This window comes from Pleurodeles waltl, chromosome 11, assembly GCF_031143425.1.
Source record: "Pleurodeles waltl isolate 20211129_DDA chromosome 11, aPleWal1.hap1.20221129, whole genome shotgun sequence".
Classification (NCBI taxonomy): domain Eukaryota; kingdom Metazoa; phylum Chordata; class Amphibia; order Caudata; family Salamandridae; genus Pleurodeles; species Pleurodeles waltl.
The window spans coordinates 498,558,835-498,578,236 of record NC_090450.1 but is presented as its reverse complement, the minus strand read 5'-3'; positions in this window follow the sequence as shown (position 1 = coordinate 498,578,236).

Sequence of the window (19,402 nt, the reverse complement as noted above, 5' to 3'; positions counted from 1 at the left end):
AATGTGGTAGTTTAAAAAAACGTAAAGAAACACATGTCTACATTTTATTTACACTCACCAATTTGGTACTAACTGCCTTCATCCCAATGGACACCTACACAAAAAGTAACATTAATCCGTAATATGAAATGTGTCCATACAGGTGTGATTAATCATTTTCGCTAAACTACCATATTAGATACATAAACTGTACGTGTTATTACAACTACATAAATCCAATCAAATGTAGTAATTGCACTACGTAATGCAACAAGTGGGCTTATACAAAATGTACATCCAATGTCACTTTTTAACATGCCATTGATGTATTAATGCCATATTCCCCCTTGTCTTGTCTTGTGCAATTTATGTTAATCATTAGATTTAATTTAACTCAAAAGTGTTATTTTCCTTGTGTAATTCATGTGTTTATTATTTACACTTTACATTTTTAAATAAACTCATCCTCATTCACAAATTACAAAAATATAAACATGATTAATTTTGTAAGTGTCAGTATCATGATGAATGCTTGCACTAAAATTAACATGTCCATTACAAATGTCCAACACTAATGTATGCTTTACATAAACATGTTAAAAATAAAACCTGTGTTTGCTACTGTCAGAAATGAAAATAAGTTAATGTTACACACATTTACATTCATAACTTTGTTATCAATCAATTACTAATCATTTTTAAAGGAAAGCCAGGACAAACAGTGAAAATAAATGAAAATGTATTCTAAGAATGAGATACGTCTCTCATTATGAAATGTTAAAAAATGATAATTGTTCATAGAGTCCTAGATGGAAAATGTGTGCTTCAAGCCCAGAACTTGCCTTCTAATTACACTGCCAAGTACAGCCTCCTCAGTAAGAGGCATCATCTAGTGGGCAGAGCAGGCACCTCAGTGATGGTTTTTGGAAAGGGGTGGGTTTGGATTTCTTTGGGGTTAGGGCCAGGTAATCAGCAAAGGCAGGTGGAGGAGAAGGGGAAAAAAGGTAGAAGGGGTGATCGAGAATTAAGTTTGGGAGGTAGAGGGAGCTGCAGTGGGTGTTGTGTGTGTGTGTCTGTCTGTTGTGCAGGTGCTTGTGGGTCTGGTGTATGTGGTGCATGTTTAGGTGTGTGTATCTTGGAAGGTGTGTGGTGTTCAGGTGAGTGTGTGTGTTTGTGTTTGGTGGGTGCTGGGGTGTGTGTGTTTTTATGTGAGTCTGTATGTTTCGGTGTGTGTGGTTTTCTTAGGTGTATTATATTCAAGTGATTTTGAGCATGTGCCTCTGGTGGTGTTTAAAGTATGTGTGTGTGTGTGTGTGTGAGAGAGAGAGACTGTGTGTGTTTGTATGAGTTTGATGTAGAGGTGAATGTTGTGGTGCATGTGAGTGTGCTGGTAGTTGTGGGCGTGGTGGTGGTTGTGGTGGGGTGCATATGTCTGTGGTTGTTGTGGTTGTGCGTGTGGTTGTTGTGTCAGTAGTGGTGGGTGTTGTGGTTGTGGTTGTGGCTGTGGTTGTTGTATCTGAGGTGGTGGGTGTTGTGGTTGTGGCTGTGGTGGTTGTGGTGCCTGAGTTTGGAGTGTCCATAATTTGTCTGCTGAATGGGTATATGTTGGTGTTTCTTGGTGTGTTTGTGTTTATGTGTGGGTATGCTGCTTTTTTCTTATTGGAATAGGTGTGTATAAGGACGTGTGTTTGAGAATGAGATGGGAAGAGTGAGGCACAGGGTGCGCAAAGTGGGGCTGGATGAGCGCTGCTGTCAGTGCAGAGGCTATCTTTGCAAGCAATCTCTGCATACCAGACATTGAACTATGAATGGCATCCAGGAATGCAACCATCTATTGCATTCAGGAACTAAGGGCCAGATGTAGGAAGCAGTTTGCATGGTGCAAACTCCGAAAATCGCAGTTTGCGCCATGCAAAATGCTGATTGCGATGCTCATTCACAATTTGCGAGTCGGTACCGACTCGCAAATTGTGAATGCAACTCGCAAATAGGAAGGGGTGTCCCCTTCCTATTTGCGACTCGCATCGCTATGCTAAATTGCTTTGTGACCGCGAATGCGGTCGCAAAGCAATTCGCAGTTACCACCAGTGTCACACTGGTGGCAACCCATTCGCAAAAGGGAACCTTCCCCTTTGTGAATGTTGCCAAAAAGGGCTTTTCAGAGCAGGCAGTGGTCCAATGGACCACTGCCTACTCTGAAAAACCAAAACCAAATGGTTTCGTTATTTTTTTTATTTTGCAACTCGTTTTCCTTTAAGGAAAACGTCCTGCAAAATAAAATTTAAAAAACTGCTTTATTTAAAAAGCAGTCACAGACATGGAGGTCTGCTGTCTTCAGCAGGCCACCATCCCTGTGAGTGCAGGGAATCGCTATGGGGTTGCAAAATAACAAATCGCAGACGGTGTCTGAGACACCGTTCTGCATCCGATTTTGCGAATCAGAAATTGCGAGTCGCACTGACTCGCAATTTACGATTTGCATAATCGGAACTACCTACATCTAGCCCCCAAGCCCCTAGATGCCATTCACAATCACGGTATGGCTTACAGAGATGCTGTGTAAGAGGTCCATAGCCTCTTTACTGAGTGCAGCCGGGGGGACAGGGGCAGGGGGGAGGTGCCTGCGGGCAAAGGAGAACTCAGCCCTTTTGGCCAACTGGGGGAAGCAGGAAAGAGGGGGGAGATGGAAATCTGGGTGGTGGGCAAGGATGCAGATGTCCTGTCAAGTCTGCCACAACTAAGGACTGATCTTCTGTGGAGGCCTCTGAAGAAGATGTAGAGCCTGTGGCCTTCATGCCCATCCCCTCACCCTCCATGCCACTGTGTCTGTCGGTGTCTGATGTGTTACCACCGGACACACAGAGGTCAGCTGCTTCCCCCCCTAAGACAAGGTTATCTAACAAAACATTTCATAATTTCAGTCTTTCACCAGCTCAAAAGCTATAAAACCTAGGGATACTTTACCATTACCCCATGCATGTTGGAACATATTATGAACCCATTTGCTCATAGAATAGTAAATTGCCATCCTTATACCCATTTCATTTGAGATCATTTCACGTAAAAACACTCTGATTTCCTCATAGAATTGTTCAACACCTCTGAATGCTACAGACTGGTTGTTTTGAATAGTGAACTTATGTTGCAAAATAATTATTTAGCAAAAAAACATGCACATGGCCATCTGCAAAAGTCCCTTGCAATAAATTGTGTGTGCAAACATTGATTCATCATCTGGACAAAACAAAGGACAGAAAACTGTTGTTTGGGGTATGTGTAACTCTGTCACCAATGTGTACACACTCCCATCTGTTTCAATTAATACAGTTTGCCTACTAATTTCATGTTTATTGAAACAGCCTGGCTTACATGCACATTTGTGAAGGAGTAAGGCTTCATGCCAATCTGCTACTGTCAACATGAACTGACTTGATTCTTGCAGTGAAAACATGATTATCAAAGGGGTTTGCTAGCTAATGTTGTCATTGTATTCATATTCCTAGTCATTTTGGACCAGAAGCTCAATATTGTTTGGTCATTATACCAACTAATCAATGTGAAGCCAGGAACATCCACTGTATCATATGTGCATTGCCTGCCATGTCACCTGTAATAGGGCCAACAGTACCTCCTCACATTTGTGATGGAGCATCACACCTAGCAGAATCCACAACTGGGGCCTGTTTGGTACAACTATCTCTCATAATAAAGACACACTCCAGGTACTTCTTTTTTCTTATGCAGGCATGTGTCTGCTCATAACAGTCCTTAGGTTGTGATAGTGAATCAAGTGGAAACCTTTAACACAAATCATTACACAAAACACATCATCATACACTTTGTGCAAAACCTACACCTTTTATAAATCATCTTGTGCATTGGATGTGTGTCAGCTTTTATGCTGATACCATAAATCATTAATGTAACACTGCTGATGGTGCTGTTTGGCTTTCAACTGAACATCAAGGTCTGGATAGGTAACTGCAAGTATGAGGGCCATTAGGAGGGTCAGGGTGTGGCGCACACGCTTCCCAAGTTTGGAGGACTGACCAAGCAGAAATTCAGATGACTTGCTGGTCCAGCATTGTAGGTCCTCACACCTTTTGCAGCAATGAATGCTGTGCTACTTATAGGCCCCCGGGGTCTACACCTTCTTGGGTATGGCCTTCCATATTGCCTTCTTCTGTAGGCATTGACTTGTATGGATAGGAAGAAAGAATGAAAAATATGTTTTTGTGAGGTTTTGTTTTTCTGTAGTGCTGTGACACAATTTTGTATCATCTCTCAAAGCATTTCTAAAAAGTTAGTACAGATTATTTACCAACATTTTATTTTTCCTATGAAATACTAATTTGCAGTGACCTGTTAAGTACACTCAACAGTTCCAATGTCCTCATGTTACAAAACCTGGTCACAAACATCATCTAGGCCAGGGATCCAAAACATCTCCTGCAGTGAGAGTCACTTCTGAGCAGTACAACTCATTGTGAGCTACTAAAGGCTAAACAACTTGTACATTATCAGTACACATCCCCATGCACAGCTATATTGGGTTAATGCCTGATGTTTTTAAAGCCAGATACTATAGTTTGAAAGACATACAAAGAGTAAGGCCTGTGTGGAAGGGCTTCCATGTGTGCCAGTGCAAGACTGTTTTTTGGTGATGTATGAACAAGTGTGCGTAGAAATGGGACATACCTGGATGGGTGATAGAGAGCCTATGTCATAAGTACGTGCAGCACAGGATATACATTTCCCCCACAAGGCACCATTACATGGGTAAAATATACTGATACTCACTTATCAGAGAATGGGATGTATTTAAAGTGAAAGAAATTCAGACAGGTCTATAACTTGAAAGTTTTTTCTTGTACTTTACATTTCTCTCATTTCAACATATGGCTGTATTTTTCACATATGCTTCTGATACACTGTCTACTGGCCATGGGAAGAAAGGGGCATGCAGTTTGTAAATTAAAATCTTGAAACGAAAAGTCACCATATTCATTCAGATTACTTCATTTAAATTTACAGACATTTCAAACATTGTTAAACATCATCATGTCCCCTGCCAAATCATTGAGCTGACTGCACTCCAACCACAACACATCACTCAGAAACTAAAAGGGACAAATTAGCCTGTGTATGTAAAGAAATACATTTTCCATTCCATATACCTGTTCATCTGGGTTCCCATAAACCTGGCTGTGCAGGGATAGGCTTTCCGTGGCAAGCAGTACCAACTCCTTAGCAGACAAGTTAGTGGACCTCTCACCTGCTTTGCCTGGCATTGTGGCTCCCAGGGGTCGATCACAGCAGCCAAAGTGGAGGAGGTGTTGTTGGCTGCAGGGTTAGGAGGGAAGTGAGCTTTTTTCCTAATGCTGCATACATGCACATGATGTACTCAATCCGTGATGGAGATGGACATTGGCTTTTGTGCGTAGCTGTCACACATGTTAGCCTATTGCTGTGTCCGCCGTGGAGTGTTACACCTACTACACGGTCAACTTTCGCCGACAGCCATCAGATTGTCAAAGCCCTGATGGGAAAGTCAGGCGGCTGTCTATTTAGGATGTGAAACAGTGTATTTTTAAATATTAAGTGCATCACCACGGGAAACATCCTTTTTTACGACTTTCTTTTTACAAAAGTCGTGGTTAACGAAAGCGCAACAACGCTTTTTTTAACCACGACTCCGTTATTTTATGCCTTAACTACGTATGTTCTGAACAACGAACATGCGTGGTTAAGGTACAAAGTAGGGAGTTGGCGAAGGAGGACGACGCAGGTGACAAGGGGTCGACTAAGGTAAGTGGTGGGTTTAGGTTTTGGGGAGGGAGTGGGGGGTTTTAGGTTTTGGGGTGGGGTTGGGGCGTTTTTGGTTTTGGGGAGGGGGTGGGGGGTTAGGGGGTTTTAGGTTTTGGGGTGGGGTTGGGGGGTGGGGCGTTTTTAGTTTTGGGGAGGGGGTGGGGGGTCAGGGGATTTTAGGTTTTGGGGTGGGGTTGGGGCGTTTTTGGTTTTGGGGAGGGGTGGGGGGTTAGGGGGTTTTAGGTTTTCGGGTGGGGTTGGGGTGGGTGGGGCGTTTTTGGTTTTGGGGAGGGGGTGGGGGGTCAGGGGGTTTTAGGTTTTGGGGTGGGGTTGGGGGGGTGGGGCGTTTTAGTTTTTGGGGAGAGGGTGGGGGGTTAGGGGGTTTTAGGTTTTGTGGTGGGATTGGTGGGGTGGGGTGAGGGATGTAGGGTGAATGGTGCCTATTACTAATGCTTTTACCAGGAATGCCTTTACAACGAAATATCGTTGTTAAGGCATTCGTGGTAAAATCATTAGTAGTAAGAACGAGGTCGGTGTTCCGACCTCGTTGTTAAGGCAGTAGTTGTTTTTAAAGTCGGTGTTCCGTCGTACAATCCATCACCACCACTTTAAATTGTAGCTAGTTTGTTGACCAATGTAAAATATGTATAAAACTTTGTTTTGATAAATTTGACACATTGTAATGTAATGCATTACTGTTTTTAAAATCGATAGTGACTCGTATTTTAAACGTCCAGTAATGGTATTTTAGAAAACAAACTTTCTTTTTTTTTTAAATAATACATTTCAAATCCATTATTTACACATTATTTTTAAAAAAACATATCAGGCATGTAAAAATTATTATTCTAGGTTGCAAATCAATATAAAATGATGCATACATATATGTCACAAATGCATATATAATTTTACAAAGACGTGAGATGTGTGTGGATTTTTAAATGCAGACATATGAACCCAGGGAGAGGTAGGAGATGACATTCTCAAGTGTTCAGACCGTTACCAGACCTTGCCGCCATGGAAGAAAGAAACAGTATATAAAAAATTCAGATTAAATAGGCAAACTATTCTGGATTCATGTCATCAGCTGGAGCCAGATCATCTGCCTCACAATCAGAATCCCACAGCAAAACACCAATAGTGAAAATCATAGCAGTACTCCATCTTGTGGCCACAGTATCCATCCAATACACTGTGGCAGTCCGGAAGCAAGTCACATCCAACTTTCAGTGGTGTGCTACAGAAAGTCCTTTCTTCAGTGATGAGACACATCAGCAGCTTTATTCAGTTTCCAGGACATGAGGATTTTGCTAATTTATAGGGAGATTGTTATGCTTTGGGTGGCATACCACATGTAGATGGAGCAGTTGATGGCACACAGATTGCCTTAGTGCCGCCACACCAGGGAACAAGTCTAGCTCAATCGGAAAAACCTCCATTCAATCTGCAAGCTGTCTGCTTACCGGGTGTGTACACACCAAGCGTGTGTGTCTGCTTTCCCTGGTCAACACGATTCTTTTGTACCCTTGCAAATGTCACAGTCTGACATTGTCTTAAGTACAATAAGACAATAGGATAATTTGCTTTATTTATAGTTTAGCAATGTACAATGAGATGAGATGTTACTGCTCAATATATTTTTTACTTCTATGTAGGAGACTCAGCTTATTCTAACCAATCATGGTTGTTAGCACAGTTTCCATGAGGCCCATGGAAGAACACAGAGGCTAGTGGAGTGTGTTTTTGGGCTCCTGAAAGCTAAATTCGGCTGTCTGGATAAGACCGATGGAGCCCTCCTCTACTCACCCGATAAGGAGTGCCAAATCACTGTGGCCTGCTGAATGTTGCACCACATAGCCCTGCGACCGGACATCCCATACATGGTGGAAGGTGGAGACTATGAAGTGCCACAGAGTGAAGATGGTGAAATGCCAAATGAAGATGATAGCAGTGAAAAGGAAGGCATTGACATATTTCAAGATGTTTTTGACAACTTCTTCACATGAGTGTAAGTTTATCTTTACATGTTGTTAAATTAAATGTCAAAACAACTTGTGACATAATGAGCATATACTCCTGTTCTTGAGATTGCTTTAGGAATGGCTGGTCCTGAAAACTCCAGGGCAAAGATGTTTGTTGTTAAAGGTTTTGGCACATTGACTACTGTGTTCACTTACATTGCTTATTTCTGAATGTTCTAAGTGAATGTGTCCTCATAACTTATCATTTGAGTCTATTTTGTCAAGTAAGATAAATATATTGCCCTTCTTTTGTTCTTTTAGAAACCTTCACAATGTCATCTTCATTTGGACATTTCAAAGTTGTGACATATGCTGCTGTTTACAAGGTGCCAGGGAATATGGGTTCATCCTGAGGAAGACATACACTTTGGATGTACATATTCTGTACAAAGACAGCTTTCACAGTGATTGAATTGATGTTCTTGAAATTGTATTATACCAGTTTTCTGTTGACTGTTGTCATCAAGGCAATACGTGCTGCTCAACATGCTCTAACCACACGTGTTAATCAACCCAAAGAATAGGTATCCCTCTTGACATTGCAAAATCCTCATTTTTGGATAAGTGTATGAAGCAGTTGACATATAACATCATAGTAGAAATAACTTTTTTGTAGCACACCACTTAAAGTTGGTTCTGACATTCTACCAGATAATGTCACAGTGTATTGAAATGATCATTTGGCCACAAATTATAGTAGCACCATGATTTTCACTACTGGTGTTATTGATGTCGGTTTCCTGTTGTGAGGTAGGATGTCTGGTTCCAGCTGATAACATAAATCAATAATATTGTGCCTATTGAATCGATTTATTAGGATTATATCTTGTTCGTCTGTGGTGTCATGGTTTGGAACAGTAGAAATACAACTGACAAAGCCTATTTAGGTTGTACGTTGGTTGTGAATTTCTTTCAGATTTATTTTTTAACAATTTCTTACAGATTTATGTAATCAATACATTATTAGTGTTTGTTTTTTTTTGTTTTTTTTGGAAATGGGATACACATTGCATAATTGTAAAAATGTTTAAATGATTTTTATTTAATGTTAGCATTTTTTACAGAATGATGGAAGGAAGAAATAAAGAAATGAAATACCACAAAAAGTACACCTGTCTTTGACTTTGTTTTATTTGAATTTATGAATCAAACAGAAATAAACTTAAATATGTTGAAAACTCAAAAGAAAAATGAAAAACCCAAGCAAACCAGTAAATCATGGTGGTTGAAACTATTTTTGTATAGGCTCAGTTGTTTAAAGTCCAATGTACAAAATACAACTCTCCTCATAAAAGGTAAATGTGTCCAGAAAATAGTCCACAGAGTGAATGGTAATCACACGCTGGAGGAAATTAGGTTCTGCTTCTCTTGCTGGTGGTGGTAGAGGTCTTGCCATCCCCTCCTGGTGGTCCAAATGAATGTCTCCTCCGGAGGAGGGCAGATCCACAGTTGCAGAGACTGGAGTAGGTGGAGCTGTTTCCTGTTGTGGAAAGGCTCCCATGTCTGTGGAGGAGACTGATGTATTTTGTCCAGAGGCTAAAGGACCACAGACAGGGGAAGATGGCACAGGAAAAGCCCTGCACATATGAGGATAAATGTCAAACATCACCCCAGTCAGGGAGCATTTATTTGAGTTGAGATTCTGAAACTCTACATTGTGCTCCCTCTGCACCTGCTTAATGTCCCAGAGCTCTGTTAGGACCTGGCCCATCATGTCTTGGGACTAATATAGGGCTTCCAAGACTTAGTTGATGGTGGTCTGGGTGACAGTGTACCTAGTGGGCTCACTTTACTATCCCACAGATTCCCTCCTACGACCCCTAACATTATTACCATGTGCCCTTGAGGCAATATGCCCCATCCCACTGGATTCAAGCTGACCTGGAGGTGGTGATGCTGTTGGCTCAAAAGAAGCCAGCAATGGGGGCCAAGTGTGACTCACTGGAACTCTCTGTCCAGACAGACCAGATGGACCAGCCAGCTCATCATCATCTGGACTTGCAGGAGTGGTGTCCTCACTGAAGGCTTGATCCTGGTATGGAGTGGAGAAGTCCTCAGTTCCAGACGGTGGTCCATTGGCTCTGGGTGAGGGAACTAATATGGATAACAATCAGAAACTAAAAGTCTGGATTGTTCATCAAATGTGTCTTCAGCTACAATGAAGCAAATTAACAGTTAAAAAATGATTCATGGAATGATTAGACCTTTCTATGATTTTTTGTGAATTACACATACAGGTTATTTTACACACATGCAAACATCAGAAATACAGGTGAAGAGATGTCCTGAAAAGAAAAAAAAGGTTATTTAGTGAGTGTACAATACATGCACCAAACATTCAACCCGACACAGTAGAGAGGAGAATTGAGAGCGAAGGCATTTCAAGGCCCAGCAAGCTAAAAAAAATCTGACTATTAAATAACTTAGGAGAATTAATGACATTGGTTATCGTAATTCCATTGCAAAGTAAATTGTTTATCAATATTACTTACATTCAACTTATGACAGGATATGAGTGACAATGTTTAAGTCAACATGCTATGATTTGTAAAACCAATTACATTAATTCAATCAAATGAAAAGAAGGTGACAATATACTAGATATACTTCAAAATAACAATTTCATTCATAACATAAAATGGTGATTGTCAAATGCTTGACACTTTGACATATTTGCATATGTTGAAGAAAAGATAGAATGACCAGCATCACATTGCAATAATAATCTCCAGAGACATTTCTATTCATCATTAACAACACTTGTAAAAATGTGAGTTAGACATACCCAGTACATTATCTGCAGTGGTGAAAATTAGCACACATTTACAATAAGTAAACACATATGTGAATGATGTAAATAGGTGAAAAGGACAATTAGATGCACTATTCTTTCATGTGGAAATAGATGGAGTTTGGAACCTGTTTTCTTGAGTACTTCACCATACATTGAAACAAACCTACAAACTAGGCAAATGCAAGGGATGCTCCATGGAGAACAACACACATTATGACAACACATATTGATAATTGTTAAAAAGAGAAATACAACCATACTGCTACTAACTTGTTTATAACAATACATTCTGATACTTTAGAATTTCATTTATATGTTTTAGTGAGGGTCTAAAAACTTTATCAACAGCTAACATAAGGGCAGAAACTACATTTCTGATTAGTGAAACATTCAAAAGTGTAGCTTACCAGTCTCCACGCCACCAGGGATTCCTGTCAAGCCTCCAGAATGTAGGATCTGCAAGACCTTCTCCTCCCAGGGAAAAAGTTGTAATGGGAGGCTGGGACAACCCCCACCAGTCCTCTTGTCCTCCAGGTGATGCTTGCAGGCCAGGGAATGCACTCTCTCCAGAAGGTTGTTCTACCTCTTTTTAATGTACTCCTGCATGTGCAGGTTGTTTGCTACAGCATTAATTATTTCAACTATTGTGGCCCATATTTGACTTTTCTGAGATATGGGTGCATTGTGTACTTTAGCTTCAAATAAGTGTGGCTCTACTTTGACAATTTCATCTACCATGACTAACATTTCTCTCTCTGTAAAATGTGGATTATTCCTTCTTGACATAGTGAGCAACTATTAATAAATGAAACAGTGGCCCACAAGTAGATAAAAAACCTTTAAAAATGAAACCAATGAAAAATAATCAGAGGGATAAAAAAAAAAAATATGACGTCTGAGAGGCAAATTAGTCTAGTGTTCTGCTGTGGAATGGCAAAGGATCATGGTCTGAAATGGAGTATGTTTTATAGTGTGGTTTGCATGTGTTCACAATTGGCCAATAAACAGCACGTGTGTTCTTCTAGCATCCTTCCAATAGCTACAGCCATAGTACAATGTTGAGTAGGTCCGCCAACGAACTCCCGCCATCAGGAATCCACTGCCAGAGCAACACCAGCATGGGTGTGAAACCTAAATATGTTTGGTCCAATCCTGTCATCCTGACTGTGACAGAGTACTGTTAGCCAGCATTGGAGTCCGATGCATCAATAGCAGTAGACCACTTACATGGTGGACTCCACTCTGAAAAAATGAAAAAAAAAAGTTTTATTTTCATTTTTTAAATACATCCCGTTTTCCTTAAATATGGGCTGCATTAAAAAAAATGCTTTATTGAAAAAGCAGTTATAGACATGGTGGTCTGCTGACCCCAGAAGGCCACCATCTCTGTAAGAGCAGCCATTCCCAAATGGGTCACAAATTGCGACCTGCTCGTGATCATTAATGAAGCAGGTCGCTTGCAACCCATTTTGGAATCACGAACAGTGTGGTTAACGCTGCTGTACATTTTGTTTTGCGACTCACAATTTTCGACTCATTGACAGATCGCAAATTGTGAGTCACAAAACAAAAGGTCGTACATCTGGCCCATAGGCTCTGTAGCTTTGTTGATTTGGTCATATCCACACAATTTAATATATCATTTCAAAGTCTGACCAAAGTTGTCTTTGTTCTCTGCCACAATTATAAGTCTGTTTGGCATGCGATAAGTAATTCATTATCCAGCTGATCTCATAATTTCTCAAGACATTTACTGAATGTTGAAACGATTGGCATAAATGACAAGTATAAAAAGTTATTTTCAAGATTGAGATAATTTTAACAATATTGAAAGCACCTCAACTGCATCTTTGCTACATTTAATGGATGATATGAGAAGGTTAATATGCTGATCATTTATTCAATCCTATATAGAAATATTGTTTCTGCTGGTGTTCACTGGGAATTTATTTCCCTAGAAGGCCTTTTGAAAGAAAGAATGTGTCAAGTTAGGACTGCTAATATCAATTCATGGCTCATTATCGGGGGCATCATTTGCTGACACAGAAATCTGTGGAGCCATTGAAAGAGGGCCCATGTTTAACAGTCTTCTGAATCTCCTCTCTTATCTAATATTAAAATATATGTGATAAGACTAAAAACATGAAAACAATGTGATGGTCAACATGGCAGATGCTCACTAAGGAGCTCTAGGTGATTGCATTCAGCATCTGCCCAGATCCTGCTACTGGCACCAATTTCCTATCCAGAACGGGGCCTGTCCTGGGCTCCCATCCATGTCTGCTGACTGTCTGCTCTCAGGGCAATAAGAGCTGCGCCCCTAAAACTGTGGTGGCCCGCAACTGGATGCAGTGCTAAGATGAGGACTCCTTTTCACTATTGGAGTCCTGGGGGAATTGCTCAAACTCTCTCTTCCTCCAGGTTGCTCTTTGGTGGGTGGTGGGCCAGGAGGAGTTTAGTGCATCCCCTCACATGATACACAAAGAGAGGTGTGGTATGGCTGAAGCCGGCTATGAAGCAGAGCACATGTGGAGGCCCTGACCCAATGGGTCCAGAGCAGCCGGAGACCAGCTAGAGTTGCCTAGCAACAGTCCCAAAGGTAAGAGGGGTGGGAGAGCTTTGTTATGCGGACCTTTTAATGTATGGGTTTTGGACCTTAGACTAATGCTCAGTGGTACTGGCCCTCTGGGATGGCTGCAGGCTCTTTCCCTTTGGCCAGGCTGGTGCACCATGGACTCCTTGGGGTGAGTCCTACAGAAGGCTACCCACTGCCCCGTGAAGGTGACATCCCTACCCAACAGACCTGGGCCTCCAACATTCCTGGAGATTGCAGCGGCCCCTGTGGCGAAAGTGAACCATTGACACAGTGCAGGAGAGACCCAGACTTGGACTTGCACTAATCCATTGAGTCGACCATAGATCCCGGTGTCAACAACGGACCACAGAGGCAAAAATGGATTGCTTGGCCATCCTCCTTTAGAAACCAGCAAACCACCCACTCACCCAACCGTCACTCCTCCACCCTTGAAACAGACAGGAACAAACTCCATCCTGTCTGTAATCTGGGTGTCCTGCACTGCCTGTGAGTCCTGGATTGGAAAGGTGGGTTTTGTTGTCATGTTCCTGCTCCAGGACCTACATAATTTTGCTGAGACAGTATCGGAGGTTGGGGGCCACATCCCATCCCCAGAACATTCCTCCAGGGAAATTTTAACTATGGATGCCCGACTCCACTTCTCAGTTAAACTGTTGGAGATGCACACAGAGTTTGCCAGGAGAACCTGTAGTTTATAGGGTTTCTAGAGGCTGTAGAATGCTGTTGCAATTGGGTTCTTCCCGTTCAGTACACCCGAATGTTTGCCTTCTAGATCACCTGTTTTTTTACTCTTTACTGTGGGTGAGTCTCACTACATATGTCCCACCCATGATAATCACATGGCAAATGGACTGCACATGTTTACCACTACTGTCTGCCTTTCTGGATGAGGCCCCCATGATACAACAATGGATAAGGGGCACTTGACTGGTTACACGTGAACATGTTTGCACACACGTGCACATATGTGCAGGCTGCGCATGGGAGACTACTGTCATGCACAGCCGGGTCACTGTGCACAGGTAGCCTGGCACAATGGGGACTCTGCAGGATTAGATAGACACCTGGGGTAGACCTTATAATTTTAGTGTATACTAACAGGGAAAAATTGTGTTACTTACTGTTTTATCTATTGTGACAATTTATTATACACATAAGGAGAGAACTGCCTGAGAGTGCAGTTTTGCTTTGCTTTGGCCTAAAGAAACCATTGACACCTTGCATTGGGGTGTAACCTGTGCAGGAAAATCAATTTTGTATTTTGCAAAATGATGTCTGTACACTTTGTGAGTCATCCAGAATTGTCATATTTCTCTGCCTCATCTCATGATCACAGCCTAGGACTTTTGTCACCCTGCTGTGCAGGGTTAAAAACATTTCTCTCCAGCAGCAGGAACAAAGTCCACCCACACAAAGGTAGCAATTAACAGCACTTCACCCAGCTCCTGAGGAGGAAAGGGCTGGGGCGGAATGATCTGCATCAATCACCCAGCTGTCACACTGTACCATTGATGGAGCTGCCCAAGTCCACTGAACAAGGGATGAAGCCCAGACAACTGGAGCCAACCCAGGAAAGGGCTTCCTTTGAACTTTTGGTGGGCAAGACCCTGGCAGTGATGTCAGCGAGTGGCTGAGCAGAAACCTCAGGAGCAGATGTGACCAGTGGCTCCTGGATGATGACATGTTGAATTGTCCTAGCATGCTTTGCAAGAGGGTTGGGACAGGGGTGAAGTAATGTGGCACCCTAGGATTGGTCAGGGGTGCCTGACTTATGGAACCTTCCACTTCCTTTTAAAAACTCTTTTACAAGGACGAGACTCTCTTTTGCATGATGATTTTGCTACTCTTCATTTCTGGATCTAGGGATCACCATGGAGAACTGGAAGTTGATATTCACAAAGGACTAAGGACTCTGGCCAGTTGATCTTGCCAAGGGCCATGGAGGCTGACCCCCTTACGCCTCCTTGAGGACTGTCCCTGGTGGCAAGAGGTCACTATTAGGAGTACAACAAGCTCAAGATTGCCAAAATCAGCAAAATGGGGCCAAGTTATGGCATTTTTAAATTTGGCAACTTGACCCAGGTGAGGCAGATCCTGGGGGTCAGCATCATGAGTCCTTCACATTTATTTTCAGGCAGGGGCGCATAGGGACCCCTGTCCCATCCATGTGCCCGGGGACCCCATCCCTGGTATTCTCCTTTTCAAGGTGCTGGAACCACATCCTCAACCCCAGCATGGCAAAAAGTGATGGGGTGAGCTTTGTTGCACTTCCCCAGTTGTGGTCAGCCCACCCTATCCTCCATGCACATGTCCTAGGGGAGTGGAAAGCTGCCACTGCCACCACCACCTGCTTGCAGGAGTGGGCAGGTAGAGAAACCTTACTGGCACCCGCAGCAGCATGGAGTGCTGCTCAGGAGGGAAGCCAGAGGGGGCAGGCAGGGGTGGAGTCCCTGGTCTGCCCCATCACCCCAGGGCATGTAGTACCCAGGGTGGACCGAGCACCCCCACATGACCACATGGAGAAGGAAGCCTCACAGCACAAAGTGACATGGCATGCATAACCTTAAGAACAAAAAAACAAAACAAAGGCCGCTGTTCTCCCTGGCTCAGCGAGAGAGCTGCTAATTAAATATTCTTGATCTACGGGTTCAGACCCTGTGACCTGAAAGTGGTAAAAGATTAACAAAATACATTAAAGCACCCTCTAGGAACCAGGTTTATAGGTGCATTGCACTGACTTTACGACGTGATGCACTTTAGAGGCAGTTTTATTAATTGCAGTTTTAGGGCTGAAAAGTGTATAAAAAACATACGAACACAAGCTTTTCCTATTATTAATGTTTTATTAGTTTCACATAATGATGAGAATGATTATTGCTCACAATGTTTATATTTTATTTGATGGTTGCATTTATGTGCAAGATGATGATTTTCACAGTTTGGTTTGTTGCTTTTGAACCTTGAGAAAACCAATAGACTCACTTGACATGTTTGTGTGATCCTGTTAGGGGGGTGAAAGATGATTATTCAATGTCATCTATGGCATTTTCAATATACCAATGTAGATAGCTGTAAATCACTGCATAGTATTTAGTAGTCTGCGTGTAATAAATGCACATTTCCTTTTTTTAAAGAAAAAATACTGACTTGAAAATCATTTAGTGAGTGTTATTATTACATGTCAGTGAAAGGTGAATAATAGCCTACACCACCTCCCCCTGGAGGCCTTGGACTGTTGTGCCACACTACCCTAAGAGTGTCAAGCGCTACAATGAGGTGCTTAAGGGGAATTGTGGACCAATTACTTGTACAGGCCACACAGCTAATAACCCAATTTCCTCCAAGGGCACATCGTCAAAGACATTCATTAAATCACAGATTCAATCCTGGCTCCCAACAGATATCCTCTTATCGTGCTTCATCACTGAGAAGGCGCACAGGACCCTGGGTCAGAAGCACCCCCACCTTGGGGCCACGCTGAGGGTCCATAGAGCCAAGGTTATTAATTATAAGGACAGAAATGCTATTCTCAGAGGTGCCTAAGAATGGAGGCCCATACCCTTTCAATTGTCCTGTATCCTAATATTGCCAGAATATACCTATATGGTACAAAAACAGTGGAAGTCCCTCAATGCAGTGAAACAACAACTGAAAGCATTGAGCCTCACTAAACGCTCTGGTTTCCAGCTCACCTCAAAGCAATCCACAACTAATGCACTTTCTTTTATGACTCCCTGGAGGATGCCTGGGAATGGTCATCAGAAGAGAGGGACACTCCCAGCCTCTCCCCAGATACTTCACCAATGTGGGACACTGATGTCATGGACATCCTTGGGGGGGCTTAGGCGAGTGGCATGGACCCAAATGGAGACATACGTCCATAATCTGAAAAACATATATCTAGCATAGCTCTTTCTTGGACTGATGTTCAGTTGTATGCATCTTGTTTAGCAGCTTCATGTCAGCAGCACCATATCCTACGCACCATGAAGAGGCAGGGCACATGCAACACCTTTGTTGTTGTTTGTTATTGGGCAATGTTGTTAAAGTCTATATGGGCAACAGATGCTTCTTGGGCGGAAGTGTGGGGTGGGGATAGTTGGGGAGCAATATGAGTTATCCAATGATCTATTGTTTTGACTTTTCTTTGTTTATGTTTGTGTTTACTCATTCAAACTGTGACATAGCGCCATAAGACACACAAAGCAAATGAGCCCCTTCTGCACTGCTTACACCATGCGGGTTCTGACACAGGCACTGGACAAGTACAACCAATGTCTTAATTCACATACACACAAGGCTCAAGCACTTTCTCATGATGAGGATATCGATAATGATAGCGAATGTCACCGGCCTGACCGATAGCATCAAATGTAGTGCTGTCATTTGGTTTGTAAGATATCATTCGTCAATAGTCCTATTACTCCAAGAAATATTTCTTTTGATGCTGCTCACTCTGGTCCTCTTAGGATGTGAGACTCTTTTCCATACCAGCCACATTAGGTGATCACACCACACTCCGATTCTCCTCAATAAAAACCTCTCCTTCACCATCACCAACTCACATATGGTTGCCACTGGCAGATACACACTAGTAAGAGGCCTTATACATGGAGTAAACTACTACCTCTTTTGTGTATACACCTCCTCGCAACTAGTTAAGTTTATTCCTTGGCCTCCCTCCTGGCCACACTTTGACAGGAGGGAACTTCAATGCAGGAATGGATCCCCGGCTCAACACCACCGGACCCATAGCTGCGATACAATACCCCACTCATAACACAATGGACTCAGTTTTTGGGGCTTTGCGATGTTTGGCACACATGACACCCTCAAACAACCACATGCTCCCACGTATCAGCAACACATGGATACCTATCTAGAATTTACTATATGTTTGCGTTGGCCATGGACCTAATCCACACAACAGGGGAGGCTATTTTACTGAGAGAGATTTCAGACTGTGCCCCAGTCATGTTGAAACTGGGCCTGTCATGGGACAGCCCCAGACCCATGGGCAACTCAATGTGTGGTACATACAGAATTCCTAGTTCTCCCAACACCTACAGCATGAACTGACCATGCACTTTGAACTCAAAAACACTCTGTAGATAAACCCAGGACACTGTGGGTGACTAGGAAGGCTGTCATGCAATGTAGGGCAAAAGCAAGGCCCAGTCTCAAAATATAGTAGTCCTGGAAAACTCCCAGTTGCCCTGGGATTGTGAGCATTCCAGACTGAAAAATGAACATACTAGATATCAGAGGAAGGCTGTCCAGACTGCACAGTGGAAGCTATTCCTCAAGGTGCCTAAAAATTCTGGTTCACCACACAGGCATTTATCTATGAATGGGGCTATAAGATCAATAAGCTGCTCCACTGGTTGGCGACTGGGGACACGAGGTCTAGGCTGATCCCCGAGATCTGAGAGTCTCACTTCACACCTCTCCGTAGATCGCAACCATGTTGCTTCCTATACTAACCTATGTGCCAGACAATCAATCAATCAATCAATCAATGAGCCTCTTGCATAGTGCAGATTATCACACATGGGGTCTCAAGGCACTGTTGCGAGCATGCCGTTCACTCAAAAAGTCAGGTCTTGAGGTCCTTCCTGAACTGCTTTGGTGAGGCGACCTGTCTGAGGTTGAGTGGGAGCTTGTTCCCGGTCCAGGCTGTGAGGCAGGAGAAGGATCTGCCTTCAGCTGTGCTCTTCCTAATTCTGGGGATGGCAGCGAGGGCGAGTTGGGAGGATCGGAGGTGCCTGGTGGGGATGTAGAAGGACAGGGGTTGGTCCAGGTAGGCTGGTCGGTTGTTGTGCAGTGCCTTGTAGGTGTGTGTCAGTAGCTTGTAAGTGATGTGGTTGTCTACCGGATGCCAGTGAAGGTTTTTGAAGTGGGCGGAGATGTGGCTGTGACTGGGGATGTCCAAGATTACCAAGATGGCCCTGGCTGCCGTGCTCTGGATTCTCTGTAGTCTTGTTTGAAGCTTCTTTGTGATGGTGGCATAGAGTGTGTTGCCGTAGTCCAGTTTGCTGCTGACAAGCATGTGGGTGACCGTCCTTCTTGTTTCAGTTGATATCCATTTGAATATCTTCCGAAGGAGGCGCAGGGTGTGGAAGCATGATAATGAGATGTTGCCGACTTGATGGGCCATGGAGAGCATGGAGTCCAGGATGATGCCCAAGTTGTGTGCTTGCGTGG